Below are 11196 nucleotides of genomic sequence, written 5' to 3' on the forward strand. Positions count from 1 at the left end.
AACTCAAAAAAAAAAAAAAAAAAAGAATCAGTTCAAGACTCCTAGTCTTCATAAAATCTTTCCTTTTTGCCTTGGCTCTCAGTTTGCTTCAACCTGCTCTTAATTTCAGGATTACTACTCTTTACCATTCACGCCACTTTTAGTATATGCCTTAGGTGTTATTTCCATACACTACCTCTTATTTTAATGAATATAAGCTTTTAGAAGGCAAAGATTTCTACCTTTATGTTCTTGAAACTTAGCCCTGTGCCTACACTTAGTAGCAATTTAAGGAATAATCACACACACAAAAATTCATATATACAATTTAAAAGTGATAAGTAACAAGAAAAAGGAAAAGTCAGCAATCAGGGACACTAACAATTAAACAGGTAAAAAAGAAAATGGGGGGGAGGCAATCTGACCTGAGAGCAGAGAACATGGGCAAAGGCAATCACAGAATCGGGCATTAGTGTGCTGGCCATCTAAAAATAGCATAATCTTATCATAATGATCATTAAAGGGCTCTTGGGACCTTTCTGCTTTACAGGCCATTCACCCAATCATGTAATGCTTCAAATAATTACCTGGGTAAAATACATGGTGTATGGTTTTTTTAATTATCTTTTCTCCCCTACAATTGTGTTTATTTTAACTAAATCTGATATATCAAGGCAAGTTGGCAGCTTGTATAGGTGGGTATAAGAATTCCCAAAATATCACAATGATGGCTTAATTCTGTAAATGTCTATAGCTGATCAGAACAGCCCTGGAAATACAGAACTAGTACTCAGTGATAAGAAGGTACAGTTTGCCCCGTCAGTTCTTAGGGTCACAGCTTAAAATAGTTGCAGTTTAGGGCCAAGGAGCCTGGTCCAACACTGCTAAGCTGTCATAGTCAGTCTAAACCCATAGATGGCTATTTTAAGCTGCATCTCTAAACAGCACATTGAGCAAACAGGAAATACTAGATTTCTGCTTTCAAGTGTAGGTGAACTGGCTACAGCTTTTCTCTAAAAGCTTGGGGGTGAGGGGTTCCATATAAGAACCATCCTGCATATTCTACCATACGATCCAGATCCATCTTCAGTTTCGGGAATTCAGCTCTAGATATCTCTTTTCATTTCCAATTAAGGTGAGAAGAGTATGAGCACTTATTTGAGGAAAAGAAGGATTTTTTAAAAGAGTATTTTATTAACTCTCTTGGACACAAATAACATTTGACATACTGGGATGGGAAAAGAGGAGATTAGAAGATCAGCAAGAAAAGGCTGTATTCGGTACCTGATGAATCCACAATATGATTTTCTAAAAACTCTTTTACAGAAATACATCTTGACAGATAGGAAACTGTTACTTGATGAAAGAGACTAACTTAAATAATTTAAAGAGGCAATAAACTTCACAGTAAAACTATAATCAAAGCCAAATCCTTTTAAACAAATGATCTCTACATTTCTTTTTCAAAATCGTTATAAGAACCCAAGAATATTTTATATTTTTAATTTCATCACAATAAACTTCAAAAAGACCATGAATCTGCAATACCTATATTACTATTTTTAAAATTAGTGATCTACAAAAAAATAAGCCGGGCATCGTAGTGTACACTTGTAGTTCCAGCAACTTGGAAGATTGAGGGAGAAGGATCACCCGAGCCCAGCAGGCCGAGGCTTTGGTGGCTGGGAGCCTGCCACTGCACTCCAGCCTAGGTGACAGAGTGAGACTCCAACTCAAAAAAATGTTTTAAATTAGCGATTTATGCCATTAATTCCTCACAGCTAAAAAGAGCTCAAAGTTCTTTCCACATATGTGCACCTAACCATGATATATGGCAGCAATGGATGGAAGATGAGTGATACAAAGTAAAAAAACAACCACAGGAAAAACTCAGTGGATCACAGTTATATCCCTCTCCCCATCACAACGGGGGGAGGGGGGCTAATTATGATTTTAGATTTCTATTTTGTTGTCACTTGGAAAAACTCAACATGGTTCTCAGCTTAAGGAAACAGTAATCTATTCATTATCTAAGAACACTCTTGGCCTGCTTTCCCTTGATGATTCGGAAAAGGAAAAACATGCAATTGTTCTTATTTCTAAATGTAGTAAAAATTCTACATTTAGAGAATTACTTTTTAAAAATTCTACATTTAGTAATAATTTTTGGGTTTTCTTTTCTTTTTTTGAATTGGAGTCTCACTCTGTCGCCCAGACCGGAGTGCAGTGGCCACTCCCGGCCACCGCAGCCTCGACCTGCTGGGTTCTGGCGATCCTTCCGCCTCAGCCTTCCAAGTAGCCAGAATTACAGGCATGCGCTACCACGCCCGGCTGATTTTTTTTTATTTATTGTAGAGATGAGGTCTCGCTGCCCAGGCGGGTCTCGAACCCACAGGCTCAGGCAATCCACTCACCTCAGCCTCCCAAAGGCACGGGATTACAGGCTGAGCCACCGAGCCCGGCAATAATTTTTAAAGACACCTGAAAAGTTACTAGGTTGTTCTAAGGATGCTACTAGATTTGTGTCACATAAAAATTGTAATTTTAATTAGTCAATTGTGAATGATTTTAAAATCCGAAACATACAGAATAAAAATTCCTGACCCGAAGAGATTGCGGGATGGGAAGGGCAAAAAGAGAATAAAACTTTACCAGATATACAGGTCCTTGGAGTATGAGTGTCTAGGTTAATTATCTAATTTTTCAGTATGAAAAAGAACTGTAATACTAAAACACACCAAAAAAGTAATTGTTTACTGCAACACTTATTAGCAGTTACAAAACACAAAATCAACATAAAACAGAAACATACTGTTTTTGCTTTTTTTTGAGTCGGAGTCTCACTCTGTCACTCAGGCTGGAGTGCAGTGGCACACTCACAGTAAATGCAGCCTGGACCTGCTGGGCTCTGCTGGGCTCAGGCCATCCTTCTGCCTCAGCCTTCCAAGTAGCTGAAATTACAGGTGTGTGTCACCACCCCCAGATAATTTTTTGATTTTATAGTAGAGGCGAGGTCTCTCCATGTTGCCCAGGCTGGTCTCGAGTCCCTGGGCTCAGGTAATTCTCTCGCCTCGGTCTCCTAAAGTGCTGGAATTATAGGCATGAGCTACCCCACCCAGTCAGAAACACATTATTAAATGAAATCAAAAGATTTTATAGTAATACAGAATATGGAGACTTTTCACTCCATCAGGGGACTAATAAAATATTTAATCACCTTTTATGCAATTAAGAAAATACGCCAGGTGCAGAGGCTCACATATGTAATACCAGCACTTTGGGAGGCCGAGGTAAGAGGATTGCCTCAGCCCAGGGGTTCGAGACCAGCCTGGGCAACTTGGAGAACCCTCGATTCTACAATGAATCAAAAAATTAGCCAGGCATAGTGGCGCTCTCCTGTGGTTCCAGTTACTTGGAAGGCTGAGGTGGAAGGATAGCCTGAGCCCAGCAAGTTAAGTCTGCAGTTTTCTTGAGCATGCCACTGCACTCCAGCATGGGTACCAGTGAGACGCTGACTCAAAAACAAAAAATAAAATAAAAAGAAAGAAAATAAGCAAAACATTCTAAAAGTTTCTGTACACTTGGTTACTATGGTTAAATAAATATCAGTCCCTGAAGTAATACGTTTTGAAAAATGCTTATATACTTATTGAAAATACAACCAAATAATTAAATACAAGGCAAGTTTTTTTCAACAGAGCTGCATCTACTCAGTATTTATTAAACATCAGGCTTACGCAAGGCACAGTCTATACAGGAAGGAGGAAGTCTAAGATGATCAAGCACTGCAGACATATTAGAAGTAGTATTACAAACCATTACTTAGTTAGCTCCCGTTTATAGCTGTGCGTTTTCCATTATGAAAGCTGAAATTTATGACAATAAGAACATCTCAGGGCCTCATGCAGACCAGGTATAAGAACTGGCAAGGGTTGTATGGGAAATATGGCAGAAAAAGAGATTTTTAAGAAGGAATCTATGCATTCCCAGACAAACCAGATTATTCTGTACCATTCCTCTATGATTTAAGGTTGTACTATAAAATGAAGTTACTAAGTACTTTATTAAATATAATAAAAAATAAACCACTGGGTGCACTGGCTCATGCCTGTAATCCCAGCACTTTGGGAGACCAAGGCAGGAGGACTGCTTGAGCCCAGGAGTTTGAGACCAGCCTAGGCAAGATAGGGAGCCCTTGTCTCTACAGAACTTAAAAATGAGCCATGCGTGATGGATGCGCCTATAATCCCAGCAACTCAGGAATCAAAAAATTTTAAAAAGTAAATTCTCTTATTTAGAAAATTACGGGCTCCCTTGGGAGCAGATGACATGCAATTCTAGAACAAGCTAGCATGTGGTGTATGAAAGATTTTCATGGGCAGAGATTTAGTACCCTTTCTCACTAAATTACACCCCAGTTTAAGCACTTGCAGGTTGTTAAGAATGTATTTCTTAGCTGGGTGCAGTGGCTCATGCCTGTAATCCCAGCACTTTGGGAGGCAGAGGTGAGAGGACTGCCTGAGCCCAAGGGTTTGAGAACAGCCTGGGCAACTTGGCAAGGCCTTGTCTCTACAATAAATCAATAAATTAGCCAGGTGTGATAGTTCTCGCCTGTAATTCCAGCTACTTGGAAGGCAGAGACAGAAGGATTGCCTAAGCCCAGCAAGTTGAGGCTGCGGTGATTGTGAGAATGCCACTGCACTTCTGCCTGGGCGACAGAGTGAGACTCCCACTCGAAAACAACCAAAAAAAATGTATTTCTTTAATTTAACCTAAATTTTTCCTTTCATCATAATTCATTAAAATGTGTTCAATTTTCTAAGGAAACAGAGAGCCATCACAAGTATGTGTGTGGAGGACCATTTTTAAACCACCTCAGGCTTCATTTCTCTCTCTTCCTTAAAATGTGAAACACCAAATGATCCAATCTTTATATAAAGACCTAACAAGACAGAACAAACAGAAAGCTATTTCACCCCAAAGCTTGCACATTTACTTCAATATTATGCCCACCAAAAAGTCCCCTAAAACAAAAAGCACTTTAAAAAAAACCACTAAATTTCCTAAACCATTTTGTTTCACAATAATGTATTGATATCTCTAGTTAACAATTTCTCCTCATGTTGCCTCTGTTCACAATATGACTATTTGGCCCAGTCAAATTTATCATAAAGTACAACTACTGAATAATATGTACAATAAAATATCCTGTTTAAAGATGGCTACACATTTTAAGTTTGTGAATCTAATACTGAAAAAAAAAGAAAACAAGAAACATATTTAAAAGAGCTGAGATACAATATGGTAGATTATAGACGTAAAATATCTGGGTTCCACCAGGCATGGTGGCTCATGCCTATAATCCCAGCAATTTGAGAGGTTGAGGCCGGAGGATGGTTTGAGGCCAGGAGTTCTAGACCTGCCTGAAAAACATAGGGAAACCTTGTCTCTTTAAAAAAAATTAGCTGTCCCCTCCCCCGCAAAAAATTAGCCAGGAATAGTAGCATGGGCCTGAAGTCCCAGCTACTCAGGAGGTTGAGGTGGAAAGGTCTAGGAGGTAAAGGCTATGGTGAGCCGCCGTGCCAAGATCATGCCACTGCTCTCCAGTCTGGGCAAGAGAGTGAGGCTCTGATTAAATATCTATATATATCTATATATGTATCTATCTATATATATATATGTATCTATCTTGGTTATACTATAAAAAATCATTTATATAATAAATGTATAAGTCGAAGGATATTGTTATATGCAAAAATAAAAAACAAAAGTAAATAACTATATTAATAATAAAAGTAAATAACTATATTGCTATGTATAAAAATAAAAAATAAATAAAAGTAAATAACTATATTAAATGTTCAATTTTAGGCCGGGCGCAGTGGTTCATGCCTATAATCCTAGACATTTGGGAGGCAGAGGCAAGAGGACTGCCTGAGTCCAGGGGTTCGAGACCATTCTGGGCAACTTGGTGAGACTTTACCTGTACAATAAATTTTTTTAAAAATTTGCCGGGTGTGGTGGCACATGCCTATAGTTCAAGCTACTTGGAAGGCTGAAGAAGAAGGATCGCCTGAATCCAGCCAGGTCGAGGCTGCAGTGGTCGTGAGCATACCACTGTACTCCAGACTGGGTAACAGAGTAAGACTCTGACTCAAAAACAAGTTAAAGGCTGGGCTCGGTGGTTCAGCCTGTAATCCCCAGCATTTTGGGAGGCCGAGGCGAGTGGACTGCCTGAGCCCGTGGGTTTGAGACCAGCCCGGGCAATTTGGCAAGACCTCATCTCTACAATAAATAAAAAATTAACCAGGCGTGGTAGCACATGCCTGTAGTTTCGGCTACTTGGAAGGCTGAGGTGGAAGGACCACTGGATCCCAGCAGATTGATGCTGGAGTGGCCATGAACGTGCCACTGCACTCCAGCCTGGGCGACAGAGTGAAGCTCCAACACAAAAAAAGGTTAAATTTTAGTTTTGCTAGATGGAGAGACTATATCTACTGGAACAATGACTTAGCAACCAAACCATAGCCACTTATGATAGGAAAAAAATAAATTAACTCTCATATCTTATTCCTTTGAGAAAGAAATATAAGAAAAACTTACCTATAATTTTCTTCCTAATAAAAAAAGTTTACAATACTTTTAATGTCTATTTAAACCTGAAGGCATTAGACCCAGGCTACCTGGCTTTACCAACAACTAAAGATGTGATTTGTGTAGACCATATATCCACTATGGGCCTTAGTGATTTCATTTATGAACAAAAAAGCAGCAATCCACAGATAATCTGTAAAGGTAGCTTAGAAATCAGAATTCTTGTCATCTTTCAAATGAGGTTAAAAAGAAAGTGTTTATACATATGCATATATATGGATATATACAAATACATTACATATATATATTTACCCACAAATACAAACATATTTACTATCCCAACATCATTCTGAATCTCTACTCAAGTTACTTCCAAGAAAACTTAAGTCCAAAAATATGCAATACTTTTTCTTATTTTGAATCAAAGTCTCAATCTATTGCCTAAGCTGGAGTGCAGTGGCATGCTCATGGCCACTGCAGCCTCTACCTGCTGGACTCAGGAGATCCATCTACCTCAGTCTTCTAAGTACCCAGAATCACAGGCATGCACCACTATGCACGGCTAATATTTTTTATTTATTGTAGAGACGAGGTCTCGTCATATTGCCCAGGCTGATCTCGAACTCCTGAGCTCAGGCAATCCTCTCACTTTTGCCTCCCAAAGTGCTGGGATTATAGGCATAAGTCACCTCACCAGCTGTAATACTTTCTTAATGATAAGATTCTTTGGCTGGGCATGATGGCTCACGCTGGTAATCCCAAGCACTCTGGGAGGTGGAGGTGAGACAACTGCCTGAGTCCAAGGTTCGCAATCAGCCTAGGCAACTCAGCAAGACTTTGTCTCTACAATAAACCAAAAAATTAGCTGGCGTGGTGAGGTGCACCAGTAGTTCCAGCTACCTGGAAGGCTGAGGTGGAAGAATAGCTTGAGCCCAGCAGGTCAAGGCTGCAATGGCCATAAAAATGCCACTAAACTCCAGCCTAGGAGACTTCTACTCAAAAAAAAAAAAGATTGTTTGGCCTAGGACTGTAAAAAATAAAAATCAGAAGTCCAATGTTTTAAAATATAGTATATTAATAGAAAGTTGATTGACACTGAAAAGATAGTTGGTTACAGTTCCCACAAGGAGGGTGCATGGTGTGCCACAGGGCAATGGGCAGATGGGAAGCACCAGAATCAGTCAGGAGGCAGGAGGAGAGGGAGAAACTGTGGGCAAGAGCCTGTATTGTGTTTTCTGAAGGAAGGAACAGGCCAAGTGGGAAAACAAGTTTAGGACTGGCTAGTTTGAATAATTTTAGAAGGCTGTGGGGCACAGGAGCTGTCCCTAGTTCTCGGGTACTTGTCCTGCGGTGATGAAGGCAGGCACCTAAAGTGGAGAGTTTAATAAAGGAGGTGGTTAGATGTGGGCTCTGGTTTGGATAGTGTGTATCTGAAAAGCACATTTGCATGGGAATTGTTTACCATCTCTAGGAATTGTCTAATCCTGTAAGGGGCAGTCCTTCCAAGGTAAGCAAGATTCCAGATGTCAAAGCATCAGAATACATAAGTCAAGGTCAATATACCAAATTAAGCTAAGTCTTAATTCTACTGGATAGTTATTGAACACTCACTATATTCCAGTACTGCTATATGCTGCAGATATAAAAATGACCATGTAAGCTGGGCTTGGTGGCTCAGCCTGTAATCCGGCACCTTTGAGAGACTGAGGTGAGTGCACTGTCTGAGCCCACGGGTTCGAGACCCGCCTGGGCAACTTGGCAAGACCTCATCTCTACAATAAATAAAAAATTAGCTGGGTGTGGTAGTGCGCGTCTGTAGTTCCAGCTACTTGGAAGGTTGAGGCAGAAGGCTCGCCGGAGCCCTGCAGGTCGATGCTGCGGTGGCCGGGATTGGCCACTGCACTCCAGTCTGGGCAACAGAGTGAGACTCCAACCCAAAAAAATTAAAAAAAAAACAAAAAAATAAAAATAAAAATGGCCATGTAATAGAAAAACTGCAAAATGCTAAGTATACACACATATTAATTTAGAAAGAAAAAGCAAGCATAAAAATATAATGATTAACAATAGTTTATCTCTATTTAATGCTTTGACATTTATAAAACATTTTCACACGTATTATACCATTTAATTCTCAGAAAATCCTTGTCTAATAGGCCATTTGTTATTTTTGTTTTATAGGTGTTTATTATGAGGCTTAAGAAAGCTAAATAACATATCATACACATCACAGATAGGAACTGGCAGAACAGGGAACTGAACCCAGGTCTTATTCTTGTCCCTTGCTATTTTCACCAACATCACAAATGTCGTTTTCATTTTATGTTAAGTCTATGAGATTATTATGTGGAAGCAAATAGCTGTTCCTAACCACTGAGGAATGATTGCTTGGTGACCTTAACTATAACAAAAGTAGGCTAACATTACACTGAAAAGCATGTAGAATTCATAGTAATAAATGAAACACAACTTCTTTACTAAGAGTACTTGTAAATGGTATTTGAAAGCACAATTTACTTTTTCTTTAACTTTTGTTTAATAGCAATGTACTAGACCGCACACAAACTTTCTAAGATATTATTTCCAAAATAACTTTTATTTTTCAATCACAGGTAATCAAATAAATATTTTTTAAAAGTGTTTCTGAGGGTACCAGCATAATGAACATTTATACACCTAACCCTGAACTGTACCCCACATATTTAAAACTAAAAATTAGGCCAGGTGCAGCTCACGCCTATAATCCCAGCACTTTAGGAGACTGAGATGAGAGGACTGCCGGAGTCTACAGGTTCGAAACCAGCCCAGGCAACTTGGCATAGACCTCATCTCTACAATGAATCAAAAAATTAGCCGGGCATGGTGGCACATGCCTGTAGTTTCAGCTACTTGGAAGGTTGAAGCAGAAGGATCACCTGAGCCCAAGTAGGTTGAGACTGCAGCGGCTGTGAGCATGCCACTGCACTTCCAGCCTGGGCAACAGAGTGAGACTCCAATTCAAACTAAATAAATAAATTTAATTTAATTTAATTTATTTAAAAGAGTGTTTCTGGCCAGGCGCAGTGGCTTCATGCCTGTAATCCCAGCACCTTGGGAGGCCATGACGAGAGAACTGCTTGAGCCCAGGAGTTAGTGACCAGCCTGGACAACATAGCGAGACCTCATCTCTAGTAAAAAAAAGATTAAATAAAAGGTGCTTCTATAAATTTGAATTAACCTACAAGATGAAATCCAGGCAATTATTTAAAATTCCTGTGTTCTATCATTATTTAATTTCAAAAAATTCTTTACAGTGGTCATTCTGTAAATGTATCCTTTGACTTCAGTGCAATGCAACATTTAAAGTACTTTTTTCCCGAAGTGGTAGCTAGAATCCAATATTAAACCCTATTTGTGTCAGCAGTCATGAGGCTGAAAACAGGATTCATCCCACCCTAACATCTCTAGCAGAAAATTCTACAGGTTCAGAAAATAAAGTTACTACTGTGCTTCAGAGACCTCTTGAGCTACAAATCAGCTATGATATTCTTCATCTTCCAGAATAATAATTTCTAAATGTTTTCTCCTTTTTCCCTTTTATGGGTGGTAGTGAGTAGGGACACACTGTGAGGGTACCAAGTGGAGGTTGCTGACTGCCCATCCCCAAATGCCACATGCCGCCCCTCTACTGCATGCAAATCTTTGCACCCAATCATGTGGTCGCCAAGTCCCACTTCTGGTACTTTGTATTATATCTCAGCTAAAGATGACAAAGCCTTCAAGGGAAACTACTGTGGACAGCTGTTTGAGAAACTTCCCTATGGGTGAAGAACTTTGGCATCCTGCAGCGACACACAAGTGGCACCCACAACATGTGCCAGGAATCCTGGGACTTGACCACTGTGGGTGCTATCACCCAGTGCTATCAAGATATGGGCACCCAGGACTATGCCTGGGGTCCACTTGATGCAGATCATGGAGGTGGAGGAGATCATGGCTAGCAAGTACCACCAGCAAATGGTCAAGCAGTTCCCCCACTCCAAGATCAAGTTCCTGCTGTCCCACCGGGTCCTGTGTCATCAGCACAAGTCAGCCTCGCCAACAAGGCTCAACATCTTCTAGGCGCAGATCCCTCTCACCCAGGTCTGCCCAGGAAACTCAAGAATGCCCAGGTAGGGAAAAACAAGTTTTCTCCTTTGATACTGAGATACAAAGATCAACCTAACTCTACTTCTAAATTTCTAGATTTCACAACTAGATTTCACAGTCCCTGAGGCAGGCTGATTAGAAGTCCAAATCATAAGATGCTAAGAGAATAAAAGGTTAGAACACTTACTGAAAGTCAGACAGCAAAAAGCAGCAAAACCTAGGGTAAAATCTCTGGTCTGAAGATTGGGTACTAGCTTTTAGAAAGGTTAATATTGAACAAGAGAATACTCTGCAAGTTACAACAGCAGCATTTACTCTCACAGGGCTATGCGGTTAGTAAACTGGGGAAGCTCAGGTCCGAGCAGGCACATCCCTGGCTTTAAAGGGCAGCTGGTCTCTAGTTAGGCATCTTCAATGTCTGTATCCGCTGGCAAGGGCATTTTGAGTAGTCAGATGAGGTCCCAGATGGCAATTTAAATGCCCAAGGGTTTAGGG

Source organism: Carlito syrichta, unplaced genomic scaffold, assembly GCF_000164805.1.
Source record: "Carlito syrichta isolate Samal-C Ts95f unplaced genomic scaffold, Tarsius_syrichta-2.0.1 Scaffold305228, whole genome shotgun sequence".
In the NCBI taxonomy this organism is placed as follows: domain Eukaryota; kingdom Metazoa; phylum Chordata; class Mammalia; order Primates; family Tarsiidae; genus Carlito; species Carlito syrichta.